The sequence below is a fragment of the Hyperolius riggenbachi genome, chromosome 1, assembly GCF_040937935.1.
Source record: "Hyperolius riggenbachi isolate aHypRig1 chromosome 1, aHypRig1.pri, whole genome shotgun sequence".
Classification (NCBI taxonomy): Eukaryota; Metazoa; Chordata; class Amphibia; order Anura; family Hyperoliidae; genus Hyperolius; species Hyperolius riggenbachi.
This window is the reverse complement of record NC_090646.1, coordinates 162,930,697-162,955,954: the sequence shown is the minus strand read 5'-3', so window position 1 is coordinate 162,955,954 and position 25,258 is coordinate 162,930,697.

Sequence of the window (25,258 nt, the reverse complement as noted above, 5' to 3'; positions counted from 1 at the left end):
CACTGCATGCAAGTCTGCTTGGACTATTTCATAATTCTGATCAAATTACTATTGCTATTGAATAACTTTGCATGAAGATTTATCATACCTGGATTACTTATTTCCTGAATTGTGTATGTGATACTGCTGAACTGTGTTACTAGCCTCAGTAGTGGCTCCTAGTGGTATATCTGCCTTCTACGTCAGATTGTATGCCTTGCTCGCCTACGTCCTAATTAGGGCCAGCTAGTGGTGTTCCAGGCAGGGACAGTGTAGGTGTCAGTTAGTGGTGTGCCAGGCAGGGATAGCTAGGTAAAGAGTGAGATCTGTAGCCTGGGACATACACACCGAGAATTATACCACCAAGCCTTACACTGGTGTAGCAATAGTGGAGGCAGTGGCTGTGATTGCACCCGGGCCCCTAGGCCTAGGGGGCCCAAATGTGACCCTCTTCCACTTGCTACACTAGCTCTTTATTATCGCTGTTGTGGTAATGGTCACTTCTATATACACTTTGAATAGCTGTAATCATTAACAAACCATTCCATCTCCTCTGCATACACTTCTCTCTCACAGAATCTCTCTCTGTGTCTCTGGTCTATATCATGTCATCATTACACATACTGGAAGGGTTATATATGGGCCTTGAGGAATCCAGGTGAGCTGCCTAATTTTCTTTAAACTCTATTGGGAAAAAACACCCACAATTACATATATTGCTGTGTGTATTATTTCATGCAATAACTACTTACATGGTTTTGCATTAAAAATGAAAGAGTGATGTTGCATCAGATTACATTTGCACAACAATAATACAAATGATAACATAGAAGATGTAACCACAAGAGTCAAACACTGAAATCTGTGAAAATAAGTGAGAAAAAACTGGTGTTGCAACATAACACTGGTTTGCGCACCAACTGCATTATAGCGATAGATTAAGTTGTTGGAGCAGCATTCCTTGAAGTTGTTCAATATTTCACTGGCAGCAGTCCAATATTGAACCACTAGTGTGGTAGACACAATCACCGTTAAAGGATACCTGAAGTGATAGTTTACGGAGGCTGAAATATATGTTTCCTTTTAAACAATGCACAATGCCTGGCTGTCCTGCTGACATGGTGCTTTCAATACTTTTAGCCATAGACCCTGAACAAACACAACAACACACAAAGAAGACTAACCTAAACTTCTTTTTTCCACCTATGGGCAGTCAGGCAGTGGTTAATTATTGTTTCTATTTCTTAGAAATAATATTAATTTTAATTTGGGGTAGAAATAACCAAGCAAAACAAAAGAAGAAGCAATAAATTACTAGTGGACCATTTCTCCACTTCCTAAGCACTCTATTTCTTCCATCTCTAATAGATCCATCCCTTCAAGTCATATTGTCTCCTCATTCATACATTCTTCCCTCCTTATTGGAAACTGTCAGTTCACTTATCGCTCACCTTCCCTCCTCTTCCCACACCATTTTACGTTGTACAGTAGAGGGTAAAGAGGCACCCAATGTATATAAAACACTTTAACCACTTAAGCCTAACTGGACGAAAATTTTCGTCCAGTTAGGCTGCGCGCACTCCCGTGGGACGCCCCCCGTGCGCGCCCCCGCTGCTGGCCGCTAGCCCACCGATCAGTGAAAGGGATTATAAATCCCTTTCGCTGATCGGACCCCCCGGAGAAAAGCCGACAGCGTCTCTTCAGATGCTGCGGCTTTTCTGAGCTCTGGTCTCCTTTCTTCTGCCTGGGAGCGAGATCGATCGCTCCCAGGACTTTTTGATTGTGGCCATCTTGTGGCCAAATAGCTAACTACACCAAAAACACTTAACACTGAATAAAATACATTTACAAACATTTACAATTCCCTGTTTACCTCCCACACCAAAAAATACCCACATACAAGTTTAAATTAAAAAAAAAAATGACAATAATAAAAAATAAAAAAAACCCATAAATAGTTACCTAAGGGTCTGAACTTTTTAAATATGCATGTCAAAGGAGTATATCAATATGATTTAATAAATTATGGGCTTCTAAATAGTGATGGATGCAAATTGAAAAAATGCACCTTTATTTCCAAATAAAATATTGTCGCCATACATTGTGATAGGGACATAATTTTAACGGTGTAATACCCGGGGCATATGGGCAAATACAATACGTGAGTTTTAATTATGGAGGCATGTATTATTTTAAAACTATAATGGCTGAAAACTGAGAAATAATGATTTTTTTCCGTTTTTTTCTTATTCTTCCTGTTAAAATGCATTTACAGTAAAGTGGCTCTTAGCAAAATGTACCACCCACAGAAAGCCTAATTGGTGGCGGAAAAAACAAGATATAGATCAATTCATTGTGATGAGTAGTGATAAAGTTATTGGCAAATGAATGGGAGGTGAAAGTTGCTCGGATGTAAAAAAATTTCAACCCTTCGGGCTTAAGTGGTTAAAATCAATAAAATGAAAAAAGGTTGAGGTGGCTTACCTCACAGACGACAAACTCACTTTAAGTAAGGAAGTTTAATTGAATATTAAGCACATGCAACACGTTTTGTGGGACTATGCCAGCTTCCTCAGGCCAAATAAAAGTGCCCTAGCAGTCTGTATGCCGCATTCGGGGCGCCTCACACGAGAGGCGCCCCGAATACAGCATACAGACTGCTAGGGCACTTTTATCTGGCCTGAGGAAGTGGGCATAGACCCACGAAAAGTGTTGTCTGTGCTTAATATTCAATTAAACTTCCTTACTTAAAGTGAGTTTGTCATCTGTGAGGTAAGCCACCTCAACCTTTTTTTCATTTTATTGATTTTAAAGTGTTTTATATACATTGGGCGCCTCTTTACACTCTACTGTACCTTACTCCCCCCACCCTTCTGGGAGGGGAGCCTTGCGCACCTATCTAAGGGGCGCAGGTTTTTTGCTAAGAGAGCGACCGAGTCCAGGACTGCTGGTAGACCTGAGTGGAGTCAGGTTTAAAACACTCCACCTGCCTGAAGTGGTCGGTTGCCCCCTTTGCAACCCACCTTTGTGAGTACCCTTCTATAAAGTACTTTTTTATACCCAATACTTGTGACATACTGCACCATTTGGGCTCCCATTTGTCTTTGTTTTTTTCCCTCCAGTGCTGTACATTTTACGCTGTAGGTCGTAAAACCTCAAAAAGCATATTTTTCCAAGTTTTTTTTCATACTCTCAATTTTTCTGGATTTGGCTTCTTCCTCATTATAACTGTCTATATTTAAAAAAAAAAAAAAAGAACAAACACATTCTTGTTAACCATCCTTAAGTGGGCGGTTCCATACTTCCATACATATAATGATACCCTTCGCGATTAATGTGATACTTTGAGTATTATTGTTGGTTTATTATCTGTTGGTGTAGCAGACCTGAACAATATAGATGGAAGAGTTAGAATAAAACTCCTCTCTCCATATATTTTGCCGAATTCTATTATATTTGTCCAGAATTTATGTATGCTTGGACAGCTCCAACCACCACATATAAATGGCTTTCTGTGTCATTTTCTTTTCCACATTTCCAGCAGGTTTTATTCAGGTGTTTAGTTAATTTAGCTAGGTGTACCAGTGATATACCGCCTTTCAATTATTTTATATTGTAGCTGCTGAAGACCAATATCTGGTATCTTCCATTTTCATGAACACTAACTATACTGTATTAAAAATACAGTAACATTTTAACATATACAGTTAGGTCCATAAATATTTGGACAAAGACAACTTTTTTCTAATTTTGGTTCTGTACATTACCACAATGGATTTTAAATGAAACAACTCACATGCAGTTGACATTCAGACTTTTAGCTTTAATTCAGTGGGGTGAACAAAATAATTGCATGAAAAATTAGATACAACTAAAGCATTTAACACAATCTCTTCGTGTCAGGGGCTCAAAAATAATTGGATAACTTAAATAACTGGAAATAAAATGTTAATTTTTAATACTTGGTTGAAAACTCTTTGCTGGCAATGATAACCTGAAGTCTTGAACCCATGGAAATCCCCAGATGCTAGGTTCCCTCCTTTTTAATGCTCTGCCAGGCCTTTACTGCAGTGGCGTTCAGTTGCTGATATAGGGCTGCCTAGTAAATGCACAAACTGCCATAGTGGGAAGACAAAAAGAGCAAATATATACAGCTCTGACGAACTTTTATACTGCTGGAAGTTTTGTTGGTGGGGGTGGGGTGTTGTAAATATTGTGTATTTTGATGCACTGTAGACATTTTTCACTTCCTGACAAAGCCCTTCAGGGTGAAACATGTAGAAGTCTGTGACACGATACAGTATATTTGCACTTTTTTTTTATCTTTCCACTATGGCAGTTTATGTATTTATTAGGCAGCCCTATATCAATTTCCAGCGACAGGAGTCCAAATATTTATGGACCTAACTGTGTGTATGTATATATATATATATATATATATATATATATATATATATATATATATATATATATATATATATATACACACACAGGTCCTTCTCAAAAAATTTGCATATTGTGATAAAGTTCATTATTATCTGTAATGTACTGATAAACATTAGACTTTCATATATTTTAGATTCATTACACACAACTGAAGTAGTTCAAGCCTTTTATTGTTTTAATATTGATGATTTTGGCATACAGCTCATGAAAATCCAAAATTCCTATCTCAAAAAATTAGCATATTTAATCCAACCAATAAAAGAGAAGATTTTTAAAACAAAAAAGTCAACTTTCAAATAATTATGTTCAGTTATGCACTCAATACTTGGTCGGGAATCCTTTTGCAGAAATGACTGCTTCAATGCGGCGTGGCATGGAAGCAATCAGCCTGTGTCACTGCTCAGGTGTTATGGAGGCCCAGGATGCTTCGATAGCGGCCTTAACCTGCTGGGCGGTCTGGACGAGCTCAGCTCGTCCAGTACCGCCGGAGCCTGCCGCTCAGGCTCTGCTGGGCCTATTTGGCTCAAATAAAAAGCAGCACACGCAGCCGGCACTTTGCCAGCCGCGTGTGCTGCCTGATCGCCGCTGCAGTGCGTCGATCCGCCGTATGCAGCGGCGAAAGAGGGTCCCCCCAGCCGCCTGAGCCCAGCGTAGCCGGAACAAAAAGTTCCGGCCAGCGCTAAGGGCTGGATCGGAGGCGGCTGACGTCAGGACGTCGGCTGACGTCCATGAAGTCACTCCGCTCGTCGCCATGGCGACGAGGTAAGCGAAACACGGAAGGCCGCTCATTGCGGCCTTCCGTGTTACTTCTGGCCGCCGGAGGCGATCAGAAGATCGCCTCCGGAGCGCCCTCTAGTGGGCTTTCATGCAGCCAACTTTCAGTTGGCTGTATGAAATAGTTTTTTTTTTAATGAAAAAAAAACCCTCCCGCAGCCTCCCTGGCGATTTTAATAGAACGCCAGGGAGGTTAAGCACATCCAGAGTGTTGGGTCTTGCGTCTCTCAACTTTCTCTTCACAATATCCCACAGATTCTCTATGGGGTTCAGGTCAGGAGAGTTGGCAGGTCAATTGAGCACAGTAATACCATAGTCAGTAAACCATTTACCAGTGGTTTTGGCACTGTGAGCAGGTGCCAGGTTGTGCTGAAAAATGAAATCTTCATCTCCATAAAGTTTTTCAGCAGATGGAAGCATGAAGTGCTCCAAAATCTCCTGATAGCTAGCTGCATCGACCCTGCCCTTGATAAAACACAGTGGACCAGCAGCTGACATGGCACCCCAGACCATCACTGACTGTGGGTACTTGACACTGGACTTCAGGCATTTTGGCATTTCCCTCTCCCCAGTCTTCCTCCAGACTCTGGCACCTTGATTTCCAAATGACATGCAAAAGCTGCTTTCATCCGAAAAAAGTACTTTGGACCACTGAGCAACAGTCCAGTTCTGCTTCTCTGTAGCCCAGGTCAGGCGCCTCTGCTTCTGGTTCAAAAGTGGCTTGACCTGGGGAATGCGGCACCTGTATCGATCGGTCCTTTTCCACAATCTTCCCCAGGGTCCGGTCACCTCTTCTCATTGTGCAGCGTTTTCTGCCACACTTTTTCCTTCCTACAGACTTCCCACTGAGGTGCTTTGATACAGCACTCTGGGAGCAGCCTATTCGTTCAGAAATTTCTTTCTGTGTCTTACCCTCTTGCTTGAGGGTGTCAATGATGGCCTTCTGGACAGCAGTCAGGTCGGCAGTCTTACCCATGATTGCGGTTTTGAGTAATGAACCAGGCTGGGAGTTTTCAAAAGCCTCAGGAATCTTTTGCAGGTGTTTAGAGTTAATGATTAGGTTAATAGCTTGTTTAGAGAACCTTTTCATGATATGCTAATTTGTTGAGATAGGAATTTGGGGTTTTCATGAGCTGTATCATCAATCAAAATCATCAATATTTAAACAATAAAAGGCTTGAACTGCTTCAGTTGTGTGTAATGAATCTAAAATATATGAAAGTCTAATGCTGGGAATACACGTTTCGTTTTTGCCTTCGTTTTAGCCTTCGATTCGTTCAGTAAACGAATCGAGTGTTGAAAACGTATGTAAAAATAGTCATAATCTCATTATAGTTTCGATTAATAGACCCCAAAAACGAACGACTAGTGATCGAACATGTTTGATATTATCTCTCTTTATCCATCTAATCGAGCCATTGGTAGGCTTGATGGCTGTTCAAATCGATTATATGTTCGTTTATGTTAGTCCGTCCCTGTAAAAAGGGATTTTCGTTTCGTTTCTTTGCAGCCTTCGATCATTGGAAAAACAAAACCATCAGAATCGAAAAAAAAAACGAAACCGTGGGTGGTGATATTAACCGTACGTTCGATTATTTCGGGAACGAAAAGGACAAAAGGCACAATCGAAACGAAGGCTAAAACGAAGGCAAAAACGAAACGTGTATTCCCAGCATAATGTTCTTCAGTTCATTACAGAAAATAGTGAACTTTATCACAATATGCTAATTTTTTGAGAAAGAGCTGTATGTATGTATACTAATTTTTTGAGAAAGACCTGTATGTATGTATGTATGTATGAGTCTTTCTCAACCATTTTTGCCTTCAATGTGAACTGCCTCATTTGGCAGGTGGAGAGAGTTTTTAAATTACGCCTCTAGCTTCTCAATGTCCTCTTCATTCATTTTCTGCCCATCCTAAAATCTGGCTGCCCTACTTGCTCTTCACTGGTGCAATGGTCACAGGACTGTTATGATGAATAAAATGTGGCTTGTGGGCTGTCAGAACTAAGGATGTGTGTACAGCATATGAAGAGGAAAGAGGAAACTCTAACACTGGGCAATAATTTTGGAAAGTGTGATAATGGTGGAAAATGGGTGTCCTATTACAATAATTAAGTGTTTCGCTTCACTCACTTTTAATGACCAATCCTACTATAGAATAAAGCCCCTCTTCCTCCATTAAAGTGTAACTGTCAGGCATAAAATAAAAATCAATTTTTATCTGGTAAACAAGTAATAAGGATGCTAACCAGGCAATCTAAAAGTTAAAAATCACTATTACTTTTCTTGTTGATAAATGATCATTCCCTAGTTTACCTGACCCATATTTGGTACATTTCCACACAAAGGAAGTTGCAAGGCATGCTGGGTTGTCTTTTTTTTTGCTTCTTTACTTTCCCCTTAGACTTAACTACTGCAGTCTGGTTGGCTGAAGCCTCTTTCCCTCCTGTTTTCTCCTCCCACGCCTCTGTTCCTCTCCGATTGGCCAATATTTCTCATGCTGAGACAATGCACTTTGTATTGCAGAGCTGGGTGGGAGTGCATGCAGACTAGGAGGTGGGGGCAATGCATACACAATCAGGCAGAGGAGAGTAAGGGAGGAAATGACAACAGGATTGGCTTCAAGATAGACATAGTTAAAATGGAGAATCCTAAGAAGGATTTTTTATTTTTTTTACTATAGAAAAATCACTAAAATCAAAACGTGGACAGTGCAATAGATATGTTAGGTATGTAGGGCAAATATTTATCTACTTATATATGTTTTTTTTTCTGAGATAGTATGGGTGACAGCCCCTCTTTAATACAAGGGCTCCCTGAGATCTGAAAATTATTTGAAGGAGTAAATTGGTTGAGAAAAGCTGCCCTATAGGGATAATCAGTAATCACTTCATAAATTCCCCAACTGATATTGTGGTTACAGCTTTACACAGTATGAATAAATTGGTCTCAGAGAAGGAAGCGATGACTAAGCCAGGATATGATGAGGGCATACACTAGTATTTCAGTTATACAATGTAGGAGAAAGGATATGGAAAACACTCATACGGTGGAAACAGAGGGAAATTAGCATGTGAATGTGAGATTTCTGACAGCTTATAATTGTAATGAGGGACTGCTCATCATAGGAGTTTAATTAGATGAAGTCACCTCAGTGCAAATGCTTCTCAAGTGGCTGAAAGCGTGTCCTCATCACATGTCATTTTCCAGTTGGAGAATATCCTGCTAGCATCAACAGGAAATCTGAGTGGCAGGTACTGAACCGATAATTTAATTACTCACAGAACAAAGTACCAAAATTCTTAGCAAATTAGCAATCACCTTTCATTATTTTCATGGTAACTACATTTTATATTTTATCATTTCTATTTTATCATCCTAATAAACAACCTATAGATGAAAGTTACTTGTTGTAAAAGGATTTTAAAAAAAATGCTTCTACAACACTAAAGATATTACTCAAACATACAGTATCACTTCTCTGAAGAAAAGGCTCCCATGTATTTTGAACCATAAATTTACTGATAGCAGGTAAAATAGTATGGTATATTCATATGACACAAAATAGTTAATACAGCTACATTTCAGTAAGTAGTTGCACCTGCCATGCATGTCATCGGCAAGCACCACAGCTTACTGCATGCCTAATTCTAAAATACAATGTAAAGTTTACCTGAGCAGCCCAATGATGGGTGTGGTGCTCTGCGAGGTGGGAAGGGCTATGTTCTCCCTCTTTTAGACCTCGTTTCAATCTTAAAGAGACTCTGTAACAAAAATTGCATCCTGTTTTTTATCATCCTATAAGTTCAAAAAGCTATTCTAATGTGTTCTGGCTTACTGCAGCACTTTATACTATCACAGTCTCTGTAATAAATCAATGTATCTTTCCCCTGTCAGACTTGTCGGCCTGTGTCTGGAAGGCTGCCAAGTTCTTCAGTGTTGTGGTTCTGCTATGAACTCCCCCTTCCAGGCCCATCTATGCACACTGCCTGTGTGTTATTTAGGATTAGAGCAGCTTCTCTCTTCTCTCTTATCTTTTACAAGCTGGATAAATCGTCCTCTGAGCTGGCTGGGCTTTCACATACTGAAGAATTACAGACAAGGGCAAAGCTGTTTGCAGGAAGAAACAATCAGCCTGAAACTTCAGTGCATGAGAACAGGGGGAAAGAAACACACAAATGATCTCTTGAGATTCAAAAGGAAGGCTGTATACAGCCTGCTTGTGTATGGATGTATTTTCTATGTGTGGACATACTGTACATCAACCTACTTCCTGTTTTGGTGGCCATTTTGTTTGTTTATAAACAAACTTTTTAAAACTGTTTTTAACCACTTTTAATGCGGCGAGGAGCGGCGAAATTGTGTAAGAGGGTAATAGGAGATGTCCCCTAACGCACTGGTATGTTTACTTTTGTGCGATTTTAACAATACAGATTCTCTTTAAAGGAAAAGGAAAGAGAAGAGTTAATGAAAGAAAAAATGTATACATACCCAGGGCTTCCTCTAGCACCCTTCAGGCTGATCGATCCCTCGCCATCTTCCCAGACCACCTGGACAGAGATGGCACGAACCTCCGATTTTAGGTTCGCGAACCTTGAACATGAACTTCCGCAAAAGCTCGGGTTTGCGCGAACTTTGTGAACCACAATAGACTTCAATGAGGCAGCAAACTTTGAAAACTACAAACATTTTTGCTGGCCACAAAAGTGATGGAACACCTGGAGTTTTGCATGGCGGAGTGGGATACATGCCAAAAGTCCCGGGGGGAAAATCTGGATTTGACGCACAGTAGCGTTTTAATGGCAGAAATCACATTGTAATGCTAAATTGGAGGCATAAAGTGCTTTAAAACATCTTGCATGTGTATACATCAATCAGGTAGTGTAATTAGTGTGCTGCTTAACACTGACACACCGAACTCACTGTGTAACGCACCGCAAACAGCTGTTTGTGTAGTGACGGCCGTGCTGGACTGGAGCGCACCATGGCCAGAGTGCAGGCCATGGCGGTTTTCAAGCCCATATGGTCGTCGGGATGTGGTAGCTCAATGATAGAACAACAGTGACTGTCCAGCTGATCAAATTTGGTCTGTCCACAATGAAGTAACGACCTTATTATCTTGGGTGTACCCACCCCGACACACTCATATAGCCGGCGGTCATTGCTTCATTGTGATATGCAAGCCCCTTCACCGAGGCAAGGTAATGATCACGAAGGGGAATTGACACATGTACATGCCTTTTGTTTGGTTGTTGCAGCCGCAGTGCAGCCAGAAAAATTAGGCAGGCATGTACACGCATCAGAATTTTTTTTTATTGTTTTTGTTAGCAGCTGCTGCTAGCAGCGGCCTTAAAAATTCAGGAATCCACCTGGAGTCCTGGGCCCTGTTGGTGGTGGCGGAGAAGGCAGTCAAGCGGCCAGCAGGCAGAGATGCTGTGTGAGGACTGGGGACAAACTTAGTCTTGGGGCAGGCAGTTACACTGCCTGCAGGCAGAGATGCTGTGTGTGGGGACTGACTTAGTCTTCGGGCAGGCCTGACCGTGCTTTGCAGACCACATGGTCAGATGGACCCTTGACCCAACGCTGTGTGCCAGAGATGACACCACTTGCCTTTCAACATCATGGTACAGTTTGGGTATCGCCTTTTTTGAGAAATAATTGCGGCCTGGTATCTTCCACTGCGGTGTGTGGCTTTGCTTTTGTGTGCTGCATTTCCACAGGTGGTCATCCCATTGCAGTTTGTGCTTTGTCATCATGTGCCTTTGTAAGGAAGTTGTCTCTTCGTGGGTCTTTCCACGGCTCAATTTTTGGTGGCAGAGAGTACAGATAGCATTGCTCTCATCTGAGGCAGACACACAAAAAAATGTCCACACCGCTGACCTCTGGGATGATGGCACTTTGGATGTGGCGGCCGACTGAGTGTAAAGTGGGGTGCCAGAATCAGAGTAGGAGGAGGAAGATATGTCACGGTTCCGTGCGGAAGCTGAGGAAGATGAGGTGTTCTGTGTTAAATAGTCAACTACGTCCTGACAATCTTGGGGGTTTATGGCACGTGCCTTCTGAACACTGTAGTTTGGTCCAGGGCCACACGAAATCACGACAGCACGACCTCAAACAGACCTGCCCGGTGGCCTGCCTCTGCCTGCTTTGTCCATATTGGGTAGGATGAAGTGAAAGGTATGCATTGACTTGACTAATACAATGTGCAGTCATATCATATGTGGTATATAAAACTGTGTGCTGTTACACAGGTGCAGTGAACAGGTATGCACGGACTGGTATAAATACAATGTGCAGCTGTCACACACACAGGTACACTGAACAGGTATGCAGGGACAGGTATATAACACTGCGTGCTGTCACACAGGTGCAGTGAACATGAACAGGTATGCAGTGACTGGTATTACAAATGTGCAGCTGTCACACACACAGGTACTGTTAACAGGTATGCAGTGACTGGTATACGACGGTAACACAGCATTAAGTTGCGATGCAACTTTAATTTCACATCGTAACGCAATGTCCTACTGTGAATCTAGCCTTAATTGGTGCTAAAATTAAGACAAATTCCTTAAAAAGGTGATAAATGAGTTATTAACACCGAAGTTACGCATTGCCAAAGTGATTTGAAAATATGATCACTAAAAATATATTACCATATTGCCCTTGTGACACATTTGTAGCATGTTTTTTTCCTACCATAATCCTCCACACTTGTGAACAGCTGAGCTTCTTTTATTGCTAGAAGAGAGCATATCGGATTGTATAGAAAGGTCTAGTTCAACATTCCCAAAAGCTGACAAAGTTGCTTGAGGAAGAGAAGTCTCTATTTAAAGAGGAGCTGTTAGGTATAGGGTCTCAGAGAAAATAAACACATATATCAGTAGCTAAAGATTGGCTGTACTTACATTACATATGCATTTCACTGTCCACGTTTGGATTTCACAGAATTTGTATATAGTATATGCAGAGAATGATGCTCCTGACAGCTCATGGCAGGTTCCATGTTTGTGAAGCCAAATGTGTCGTCATGTCCTGCCTGCTTCTGATCACAGAACAGCTCATACTGAATAACACAGTGTGCAGTGCATATTAATGAGCCATGTGGCTAGGAACAATAGCGGACTCCTGCAGTGTACTCTGCCAGGAGATTTATCTGTGCTGTGGCTGGACTGAGTTTTAGAAGCTGCTGAAACTTGATCCCGTCTTCTCCTTAGCAGCCGAGGGGAGGGCCCCAGAATGCTTTGCAGTATGTTATGCGGCTTGCGTCCTGCTTAGCTCTAAGCATTGCTGATAAGCATACATCAAAGGTAAGATAGATCTTTATCTTCAGTAATGTCTTTTTGGCTTCCTTCTAAACTGTTTAACACAGGAGACTAGAGGTTTAAATTAGCTTCTGCAGCCTGACAGTTACTCTTTAAACTGTATCAGACGTACCTGTGAACAGAACTACATTAACATTCTAAGGTGAACTGTAAAAGTAAATACTCGGTTATGTAATTGTAGCTTTGCTGTTGTCACATAAGAATGTATTAGTGCAGAGAATGCAGAGATATCATTGCTATGTAAGAGATGTCCTCGCCAAGCTCTCATTATGCCTGCTGAGATTTCTGCACTCCTCCCCAATGCTGTTGTGTGAGTACAGAAGAAGGCCAGAGAGTACATTCCATTCAGCAGGGCTATTCCTTGTGACTGGTAGTACAACAACAACAACAACAACAACAAATAACATTTGTAAAGCGCTTTTCTCCCGTGGGACTCAAAGTGCATAAGCATGGCTCCGACCATCGTGGTACAGAGGAAGAATTTTATAAATCTGGAAATGCCAGGCTAAACAGGTGGCTTTTCAGTCTGGATTTGAACAGCTCCAGGGATGGTGCTGTCTTTACTGGGTGTGGCAGGGAGTTCCAAAGAGTAGGGGCAGCATGACAGAAGGCTCTGTCTCCAGATTTTTTGAGGTGCACTCTGGGAGTGACCAAGTTTATAGAACTTGCTGATCTGAGGTTGTGAGAGGTGTGGTGCAGCTTCAGCAAGTCCTTCATGTATCCAGGGCCCAGATTGTGCAGGGATTTGAATGTCAGCAGTACAGCTAAACACAGGTTGCCATTTACATCATTCTCCTCTCAGCAGGTGAACACTCACATGTGGACAACTCCTGTAGGAATTTTACATGAGGCAAGTTTTTTTTAAGGACAATGGCAAATAATCTTGAGCTCATTACTATCAAAATTAAATAAGAAGTATTATTATTTTGCAGTAAAGATGATGATCTTTTCTTGGAAGCATTAATAAGGTGTCAATTTAATTTGTGCTATTAGAAGCCATGTCAACCAGGGTGCAGAATGCTTACAAATAAGAGTAAGAATTCCGCAACCCCCATGCAGAATTCCATGGGAATAGGAAAATCGGTATTTCCGGCCATCCCTACTTTATATCTTTCTCTTTTTGCCAGATCTTCCCATAAACAACATATAAATATTAATTCACAAAGTACCTCAGGGAATCCAGTCTTTAGCTTTATAAATTACTTTGCCTCAATTTTATTTCATCCTCTCTATAGCCTATTCTCGGCTCAACATATGGTGCCTTTGCCAAGTTTTTATTTTTTATTTTTTTTAAGTTTGCAGTAAGGATAAAAACAGTTGAGTTGACAAATAGCTCCTGATAAGAATGTGACTACAGAGCCACATTTCTGTTCATAATTAAACTGTCACTTTTAATTGATTGTAAGATGAAGATTTTGGTGTATGTAGCATTATACAGAGTCTGCAGTTATTCCACTGTATTTAAACACAGGAAAAGAACAGTAGCTAGAAATATACTGTAAATTACACAAAAAGCACCGTACTGCTTTAAGCACTTATGTGGTTTTAGAGGGATTATTTATGTCCCGCAGGATGTCAGTTTCTGCCCAGGGACTTAGATAATTGTCTATTGCGGCAGAATGGCCACCGCGCACTACCACAAATGCTCCCGTGCTCGCCTTCTTGCCGCCGCCCGTTAAAGGGGGGATCGGTGAATGGGAACGCTGTTACCATTTATTGATCTAAGTCCCTGTGTCAAGGATCGCTGGCATCAATAAAATGTCTGCGGTCAATGTAACTAAGAAAGTAACACATCCAGGCATTACTTCCTGTTCACATACTGATAGTATGCTAACAGGAAATAATGTGCAAGGACATCTTGTGGCCAAATAGTAAAATTACACCTACATACATTTATCTTAATAAAAAGACCAACACATAATTTTAAAAAATAAACCTTTACATCCCACACTCTCCCATAATTACACAAATAAAACTTTTGCATAAATTAAAAAATAACAACAAAAAAACATAGTTACCTTAGGGACTGAACTTTTTTAATGTGTATATCAAGAGGGTATATTACTGTTAAATTTGAAAATATCGCCTTGTGATTAGTGATGGACACAAAAGTGAAATAATGCACCTTTATTTCCATACATTATTGGCACCATACATTGTACTAGGGACATTTTTTAAACTTTGCAAAAACTGGGACAAATGGGCAAATACAAGGTGTGGATTTTAATTACGGTAGAATGTACTGTATTATTTTAAAACTATAATGTCCAAAAACTGAGAACTAATGATTTTTTTTCTTTTTTTTTCTTATTTCTCCCGTTAAAATGCATTTAGTAAATAATTCTTAGCAAAATGTACCACACAACGAAAGCCTAATTGGTGGTGAAAAAAACAAGATATACAGTATATCGTTTTGTTGTGATAAGTAGCAATAAAGTTATAGGCAAATGAATGGAAGAAGCACTGAAAGGTAAAAATTGCTCTGGTACAGAAGGGGAAAAACCCCCCTCAGTAGTGAAGTGGTTAATGACCTTTACTGTGTAGACATGGAGCTTTATTCACAAAAGAGTGCTAACTGTTAGCACGTCCGTTTTCGCGTGAATTTTCGCATTTTCACGTGATCGCAAACTTTCGCGCGCAATGAAATCTTTTTGCGAATTTTCACACGAAAACGATAACACTTTCGTGCGAAAATGTTTGCTTGCGCGCGGAAACGTTTAATTGGGCGTGAAAATTCACGATCGTGCGAAAACGTGCTAACAGTTTGCACTATTTTGTGAATCAATCAGCCCATTGTGAGAAGATTTGGCCACAACTGCTATTCTGATATTTAGACCAAAAATGAAATCATCACGTCATACTAATGCTATCCAGTGTTTTTTGTTACGCTGCGTACTAAACAGAGATGGGAAAATCACTGTAGCGAATGATTCAGAAGCACTTCTATTTGATTACATTAGACGGGTCTATACTAAGCTTGCTAATAAGATTACACACAATTTGAAGTATCTTAAGGTCTTTCAAGGTCAGTACAAAATGTACTCATGGTTACAGCACTGTAGTTTTATTATTAATTTGCTTTGTTTTTGTAGTTTCCGTTTTGTTGTACTTTGTAAAAACACAAGAAGGAAAGAAAAGAAAGCACAGCAACGCTGAGAACATTTCACAGATTCTGCATCCAAAGGAAATAAGGCTGGATGTTTTATTTTTGTACTCCTGAAAACATTTTACCACCAACAAAGCAGTTGCGGTTAAAGAACACCCAGTATATGAGTAGATTTTATTTCAGGCACAAAGTCGTGAGCTTCATTTAATGCCCACATAAAACATCTGGATAAGGAAAAAACATGATCTTTGATTATCACATGATAGTTGGAGCCATGTGTGATTGTTTGAGTATTTCACTGCTGATCTTATGGGATTCTTAAACCCAACAATGTCTAGAATGTACTTAAGTTATGAACATTCACACAAAAAAGAAAAACAGATAAACTATTTACATGTGAGACACAGTGCGGTCTTCAACACCAAACACCACCAAGGCATCTATGGATTACTACAATACTGGGTCCAAACGGGCATCACCATTCTTCTGCTTCTGCTTTCAGAAATAAATAAATAAGAGAGCTATGTCCACTGTTGGAAAAAGCTGTACTAAAAATGTAAATCTGGGAGAGGAAAGATTTTAATCAGCAAGCACTGACTATATACTTTGTAGATGAATATTGTTAAAACTTTAAAATAAAAATCAATTTTATTTTTACTACAGTTCCTCTTTAAAAGTGAACCCGAGGTGAGAGTGATATAGATGCCATATATATTTCCTTTTAAACAATACTAGTTGCCTGGCAGCCCTGCAGAACTTTTTGGCTGCAGTAGTTTTTTAATAATACCAGAAGCAAGCATGCAGATAATGTCAGAAATACCTGATCTGCTGCCTGCTTGTTCAGAGTCTATGGCTAAAAGTATTAGAGGCTCAACAGGATAGCCAGACAACTGCTATTGCTTAACCACTTCAGCCTACAGCTTCGAAAATCTTATGCATCCGAGCAATGTTCAGCTCCCATTCATTCGCTAATAACTTTATCGCTACTTATCAAAATTAATTGATCTATATCTCGTTTTTTCCGCCACTAATTAAGCTTTCTTTAGGTAGTACATTTTGCTAAGAGCCACTTTACTGTAAATACATTTTAACAGGAAGATTAAGATAGAAATGGAACAAAATCATTATTTCTCAGTTTTTGGCCATTATAGTTTAAAATTAATACATGCTACAGTAATTAAAACCCATGCATTTTATGTGCCCATTTGTCCCGCTTATTACACCATTTAAATTACGTCCCTATCACAATTTATGGCGCCGATATTTTATTTAGTAATAAAGGTGCAATTTTTCAATTTGCGTCCATCACTATTTACAAGCTTATAATTTTAAAAAATTTAATAAGATACTCTCTTGACATGTATATTTAAAAAGTTCAGACCCTTAGGTAACTATTTATGTAGTTTTTTTTTTTTTAATTGTAATTTTTTTTATTTTTTTCTTTAATACAAAAATGTATTTGGGTAATTTTAGTTTGGGAGGTAAATAGCCAATTTTAGATGTAATATATTGTATTTTTTTATTCAATACAGGTATGTGGGTGCAGTTTACTATTTGGCCACAAGATGGCCACATTCAAAAAACTCCTGGATGCGAACAATGTCGCATCTAGGAACTAAAATAAAGAGAAGAAGTTTCCTGGGGGCAGAAATACCACGCTCTCTGATGAGAAAGCGTCGGTATTTCTGCCGGGGACTTAGATCGGTGAATGGGAATTATATTCCCATTCACTGATCGGGGGGGGGGCAGCGGGAGGCAGCGGGAGCGTGCGCGGGCATGCGCCCGATCGCGCGCACCACACGGCTGCAGCACCACTGCCTATCTGGACGGATATATGCGTCCAGATATGGCGAAGTGGTTAAAGGGAATCAGAGACAAAAAAAAAGGAAAAGATTTTATACATACGTGGGGCTTCCTCCAGCCCTATAAGCCTGGATTCGCTCCCACGCCACCATCCTCCGCTGCCTCTTTCACCGGGGTCCTGTCACTTCCGCCGTACGCAGCCAATTGTACGCAAGCAAAAGGACTCCCTCCGTATCTTTATGCATGCGCCTGCGCAGTACGGAGGGAGCGCACTGCGCTTGCGTTGACTGGCAGAAATGATGGGACCTAGCGGATAGAGGCAGCGGAGGACGGCGGCGTGGGAGTGATCCAGGCTGATGGGGCTGGAGGAAGCCTAAGGTATGTATAAAACTGTTAGTTAGTTCGTCTCTGGGTCTCTTTAAAAGGAAAAAAAATATGGCAGCCTCCATATCCCTCTCACCTGGTGTTCACTCAAGATTGGCGTTACATTGTGAGCTCTTTTCTGGTACAATTACTGACATGAATTGTATCTGTAAAGTGATGCACCATATATAATAGTAATAACAGTTAGGGTTGAAGTTGCTCCATCCAGTATGAGTAATTATATTGTGGTTATTTACCCGTAAATATAGAACAAAAAATGGCAACGATCTGTATATTTTAGGACCCTGCAAATGAAAAAAAAATGCTTTCTATAGTCTGGCACTTGCAGAGAACAAACTGCCCATGTTTAAATATTTAGTATGAAATACTGAAAAGAAATATGCCATAAAGTAGCATCCAGTGAAGTCTGCAGATACGCTGTGCCCTTGTGCAGGGACAGATTTGACAAATGTAACTTGCATGGGGTATACATTTCTAGCTTAGTCAGTCTTTCGGCTGAAAACCTAATGAAAATAGATGAGGCTCTAGCAGTGAGCGAATCGAGTCCCCTGGCAGACAGGATGAAAGTCACTGGGCCTTAAATAACCTGGAAACACTAGCAGCTTGTTTGGCTGGCTGCCCTCCTTCCTAAACACTATTTTACTGCCATGGCTAATAATAATATGGCTAGTAAACCATTGCACGTTACACAGTAAAGTCCTGCTTTGTACATAAAAACAGACTTCAGTATAACATCTAAGATTACATCAGAATGTGTATCAGCTAAATATGTATTTGTTTTATTTTGGAACCTTTTAATGCCCTTGTTTTTTGTTTTGTTTTTTTAACAAAGATAGGCAAGGCCGAATTTATATTTTTTGAAATTCCGATTTCTTCTTAAGAACACAAGCCATGCTGTGCACTACTGGACACTCAGCACACTGTGCCCATGTTACAAATGAATGTTGCCTCGGTTCTGCACATTGTAGTGTGTGTAATTTTGAAATCCATAGTGATGTGCCACATGTGCATTGCAATGGATTCCGTGTAAACGTAGCCTAAGGCAGCCTTCTCAATTTTCCCTGCGACTTTTGGGTGTCTTTTTGCATTTTTTTTTATTTTCCGATTTTGTATTTCGCAATTTTTTTTGGTTCCAGTTGTATTTTTTATGTGTATTTTGTTTGAATTTTTTTGCATTATGTTTTTTTTTGTGCATACAAGTTAAGTTAATTTACATAAACTTTATGGAATCAGATGCATAAAAATACAGTACTGACAGGACATTTTTAAAACAGAAATTTGCAAGAAAGCGCAATTTCACTTTAATGACATTGAGATCATGGCCAGACTTGAGGCAAGGCCCCAAAGGCCATGGCCTAGGGCAGGGGTCCCCAAACTTTTTCGGTCAAGGGCTGAGTCACAAACTTCAGTCTGCTGGAGGGCCGGAACATGCATAAAATGATGTTGAAAAACATTACATTGAATCTAGGTATTGATCCCCCCAATCATGCCCGGAGGAGACCTCCCAGCAGCAGCCATTCAATCATGCGGTGCCCGAAGAACGTCTTTGTGCACCAGACAGTGAAGCACACCCAGGGGACAACCTGCCATCTAGTTGGACAACAGTGTCACCTGATGCAGAATTGGAAGCCAGCAAATGACTACTTGCTGTAGTATGTGGATGGGTGGTGACAGCACTGCTATTCTCTATACGGGCCGCGGATATTTAAAGGTGCAGTGGGCCACATCTATTAGTTATACATTTTGTGTTTGGGGGCCAGTGACAAAGCACCGGGGGGCGCATTTGGCCCGCGGGCCGTAGTTTGAAGACCACTGGCCTAGGGCATCGAGGGACAGGCAGCACATGCTGGCAGTTAAACTACAAAACATGTAAACCACAGCGGTCAGAGATCCAGTTCGTGGCCAGTCTGACAATACCCCTCCCACATGTCCTGGCAAGCAATCTCTGTCTTGTGCTCCCCTAGCCCAGCATGCACCGTATCAGGGCACAGCGCTAGCCATGCTTCTCTCACCTCCTCTGAACATTCCAGAAATGTCAATCCTTTCATCACTCATTTCTTGTTCTAGTGCCCGGCATCTCCAGCTCCCCATGTTGAGTGTAATCATGCTCCGGGCAATAGAGCAAGAAGTGAGAGGAAGGACAGAGGGGAATAGCACAGATAGGGTGGGCAGTGGAGAACATCACAGGATGCACAGGTCTGGGGGAGCACAACACAGGAAGGGGGGAGCCCAGGACACGGAAGGGAGGGGTTGGTGAGAGTGAGTCTTCAGCGGTAAAATGTACAAATCCAGCTCTGATTGAGATACATTAGATGTGTGATGAAGGTGAAATCACAATCCTGCACAATGCTCCCAAATTCTATTAAATGTGAATGTGGCCTAAACCAAACAATGTGCGTGTTTGTGGTACTAGTATAAGTGCCGGTGCTCTGGCAAGTCTGAAAATGAAGATGTCTTTATTGTAGGATGTCTGACATTGTACTGTTCCAAGACAGGAAATCGTGATAGAATGCACTAAATGCTAAGCTACACACTGACAGCAGTTTTTTCTTAATAGTCTTTTAATTGCTAAATCACTGATTTTGAATAGCTAATTCTAATTACACTGTGCCTAGAGACTTTAATGCTATTTGTGTCAGAAGAACACAAGGGAGGAATTGAGTAGTTTCTCATGAGAGTCCTTAAGATTCAAGCATTCACCCAGAGCACTCATTGTTATTCTCTGTTCAGTTGTGCAGCGGCTGTGCCAGTCCTGTTCAGGCTACGTTATGGATGGAATACGTTATCAGTTCACTTTGCTTGAACTGAACTTACCGTACTTAAAGGTATGGACTTCTGCAGCACTCTTGCTAAATATGCTAAATATTTATCATGTCTACAAACAGAAACAAGTTTATTTAAGAATAAGTAGCCTGGTTCAATTCAAAGAGTAAAAAAACGTAATAAATACTGTTGTAAAACACAGCAGATTTATCTTGTTTTGTGCTCTCTCCAATCCAAAGGAAAGGGTATGTCCTTTTCAGTTTTTGAAGCCATATCCTATACTGACCCTATTCGAAAATGTGCTTTGTCTACTTTACATTATTTTCAACCAGCTGTTAGGAAATACAGTACTCAACTTATGTACATTACATGGTAGAGTGACCGCTGTGGTTAAAGCGCATGAGATTTGGGCGCAGCCGGTGCCACCATAGGCCATAATAGGAATAACTGCTATAGCGGCGCACAGTCAGTAACTTCAGTGCCGTCAGAAGACAGGGCTGAGGGTGCTTCTAAAACATTGTAGTTCGCCTTCCAGCTGGAAGCCGAATTATATTATTCTCTACTATCCACGTGGACCTAGAGGGGGAATAGTATTTAACGCCGCCGGGAACTTGTGCAGCAGCAGGATAAGCCATACCGGCTGTATCCTGTGCCCAAGTCTCCCGCCGGCCAATTCATATGTATGCTGGTAGAGAATGGATCTGATAAACATTGGATCCAATGTCGGTAGATACTTAAAGAGACTCCGTAACAAAAATTGCATCCTGTTTTTTATCATCCTACAAGTTCAAAAAGCTATTCTAATGTGTTCTAGCTTACTGCAGCACTTTATACTATCACTGTCTCTGTAATAAATCAACTTATCTCTCTCTTGTCAGACTTGTCAGCCTGTGTCTGGAAGGCTGCCAAGTTCTTCAGTGTTGTGGTTCTGCTATGAACTCCCCCTTCCAGGCCCCTGTATGCACACTGCCTGTGTGTTATTTAGGATTAGAGCAGCTTCTCTCTTCTCTCTTATCTTTTACAAGCTGGATAAATCGTCTTCTGAGCTGGCTGGGCTTTCACATACTTAGGAATTACAGACAAGGGCAAAGCTGTTTGCAGGAAGAAACAAGCAGCCTGAAACTTCAGTGCATGAGAACAGGGGGAAAGAAACACACAAATAATCTCTTGAGGTTCAAAAGGAAGGCTGTATACAGCCTGCTTGTGTATGAATGTATTTTCTATGTGTGGACATACTGTACATCAACCTACTTCCTGTTTTGGTGGCCATTTTGTTTGTTTATAAACACACTTTTTAAAACTGTTTTTAACCACTTTTAATGCGGCGAGGAGCGGCGAAATTGTGTCAGAGGGTAATAGGAGATGTCCCCTAACGCACTGGTATGTTTACTTTTGTGTGATTTTAACAATACAGATTCTCTTTAAAGGGCAACTGAGGTGAGAGGTAAATGGAGGCTGCCTTATTTATTTCCTTTCAAACAATACCAGTTGCCTGGCAGTGTTCCTGGTCTATTTGGCTGTAGTAGTGACTGAATCACACCTGAAACAAGCATGCAGATAATCTTGTCAGATCTGACAAAGTCAGAAACACCCGATCTGCATATGCTTGTTCAGGGTCTATGCCTAAAAGTATTAAACACAGAGGATCAGCAGGGCAGCCAGGCAACTGTTATTGCTTAACCTTTTGCCGACCGTGTCACGGCGATGGGCGTGGCCGCGGCGGCAGCCCCAGGACCGCCTAACGCCGATTGGCGTAATGTCCTGAGGCTCTGTTTTGCAGGAGATCGCACGCATGCTGCGTGTGCATCTCCTGCTTGGGGGCTATTGCCGCTCGGGAGACTGTTAGACGGCGTGATCGCTGTCTATTTACATGGTGCAGCGCTGCGATCAGCAGCAGCGCTGCACTGGGGACAGCCGTGTGACACGGCTGTCCCCCTGGGGGACATGAGAGCGATCGGCTCTCATAGGGTGAAGCTTATGAGAGCTGATCGCAATGATTGGCTGGCTGGGGGAGGGAGGGAGGGAGGGAAATTAAAGAAACCGGCTTTTTTAAAAAAAAAACGACAAACAAAAATATTTGTCACAAAAAAAATAAACATGGGGGGAGCGATCAGACCCCACCAACAGAGAGCTCTGCTAGTGTGCTATGTTGTACGACCCTGCAGCTTGCCCTTAAAGCTGCAGTGGCCAATTTGACTAAAAATGGCCTGGTCACTAGGGGGGGTTTAGCCCTTCAGTCCTCAAGAGGTTAAAGAGACACTTAAGCCAGAAAAAAAAATGAGTTTTACTCACCTGGGGCTTCTACCAGCTCCCTGCAGCAGTACTGTGCCCTCGCAGCCACTCACTAATCCTCTGGTCCCGACAGGCCCATCAGGACTGGCCACGCGTAGCTTTTTCCGCATTCCCGACTGTAATTAGCGCTATTGCGGGCCACAACGCGTACAAAAATACGCGTTGCCGCATATCTATGCGTTCGTAATGCGGCAACGCGTATTTTTGTACACGTTGTGGCCTGCAATAGCGCTAATTACAGTCGGGAATGCGGAAAAAGCTACGCGTGGCCAGTCTTGACCGGCCTGTCGGCAAAAACGAAACTAGCTAGCAGCGGGGGACCAGAGGATTAGTGAGTGGCTGCGAGGGCACAGGACTGCTGCAGGGGGCTGGTAGAAGCCCTAGGTGAGTAAAACTCATTTTTTTTTCTGGCTTAAGGTTCACTTTAAAGGGGAACTGAAGAGAGAGGTATATGGCCATGTTTATTTCCTTTTAAGCAATACCAGTTGCCTGGCAGCCCTGCTGATCCTCTGCCTCTAATACTATTAGCCATAGCCCCCGAACAAGCATGCAGCAGATCAGGTGTTTCAGACTTTAAAGTCAGATCTGACAAGACTAGCTGTATGCTTGTTTCTGGTGTTATTTAGATACTACTGCAGAGAAATAGACCAGCAGGGCTGCCAGGCAACTGGTATTGATTAAAAGGAAATAAATATGGCAGCCTTCGTATACCTCTTACTTCAGTTCCCCGTTAAAAGGAAATAAATATGGCAGCCTTCATATCCCTCTAACTTCAGTTGTCCTTTAATGCCATCATGCAATTCACCAGCCTAGAGGTGTCTCACAGAGTCCATTAACGTACATATACGCCTCCTTCCAGAATACACACTTTTCTTTATAGCAAACCCTAAAGATTCTCTAAAGATTTTCTGGATGTGGTAAAGAAGACACCTTGTTCCTCTACCACATCTGGTACAAAAACTAGAAAAAAAGTAGGTGGTTGAAGGTTCAAGAGATTGCACCAGCCAATCTACACACTATAGCAAGTTTACTTATCCATCAATAGACGTTGTCATTGCTATATGTGATTGCACGACAATGTATGCATTGGCTGGTCCTGCATTATCTATTGATTTTTGTGATTTGTCATGATACCCTCCACTGATGTAGTGTTGTTTTTTATTGGTTTTATAATTTTTTGATGGATCAACACATGTTTACTATACAGTATTGTATAGATTTTTGGTCTGGTGCGGTCTCCTGAGGCTGTTGCACATTAAAGGACAACTGAAGTGAAAGGGATATGGAGGCTGCCATATTTATTTCTTTTTATACAATACCAGTTACCTGGCTTTTCTGCTGATCCTCTGCCTCTAATACTTCTAGCTATAGACCCTAAACAAGCATGCAGCAGATCAGGTGTTTCTGACATTGTCAGATCTGACAAGATTAACTGCAAGCTCGTTTCTGGTGTTATTCAGGCACTACTGCAGCCAAATAGATCAGCAGGGCTGCCAGGCAACTGATATTGTTTAAAAGAAAATAAATATGGCAGCCTCCGTATACCTCTTACTTCAGTTGTCCTTTAAAGAGACACTGAAGCGAAAAAAAAATTATGATATTATGATTTGTATGTGTAGTACAGCTAAGAAATAAACCATTAAGATCAGATACATCAGTCTAATTGTTTCCAGTACAGGGAGAGTTAAGAAACTCCAGTTGTTATCTCTATGCAAAAAAGCAATTAAGCTCTAGGCTCTTTTTTTGTCTGCACTGTTCTGATGAAGGGGACCCTCTGTGGCCCCGAAACAATTGTTAACCTGAGTGTTGACATGTGATTGATTAAATTTCGCTCATTGAAGAAGCTGGTGTGCTGACCAACCTTTTGACTACTGTGATACTATCCTGGATGTTGCTTAGCATCCTAGGTCATGCACCCGAAGTTACCACTGGGACAAGTGTGCCTCTCCGCATCCTCTTTACCTATCTGTCCTTTAAAGAGACACTGAAGCGAAAAAAAAATTATGATATTATGATTTGTATGTGTAGTACAGCTAAAAAATAAACCATTAAGATCAGATACATCAGTCTAATTGTTTCCAGTACAGGGAGAGTTAAGAAACTCCAGTTGTTATCTCTATGCAAAAAAGCAATTAAAGGGACTCCGAGCACAAAAAAAAAAAGAAAGTTGTACTCACCATGGGCTTTCTCCAGCCCAGTGCTGGTCGGGAGGTCCCACGCCGGCGTCCTGGCTCCTCTCCTTCTACCCGCTCCGGAATGGCTGGCAGGCCGCAGCCCGGGCGACACTCTCCCGAGTGTCGGGCTTCTTCTTCCGCATATGACGCGGATTACGTCACACGCCGGCCGCCTCGCGTCATCATGGCGGCCGGCGTGAAAGTACTGCG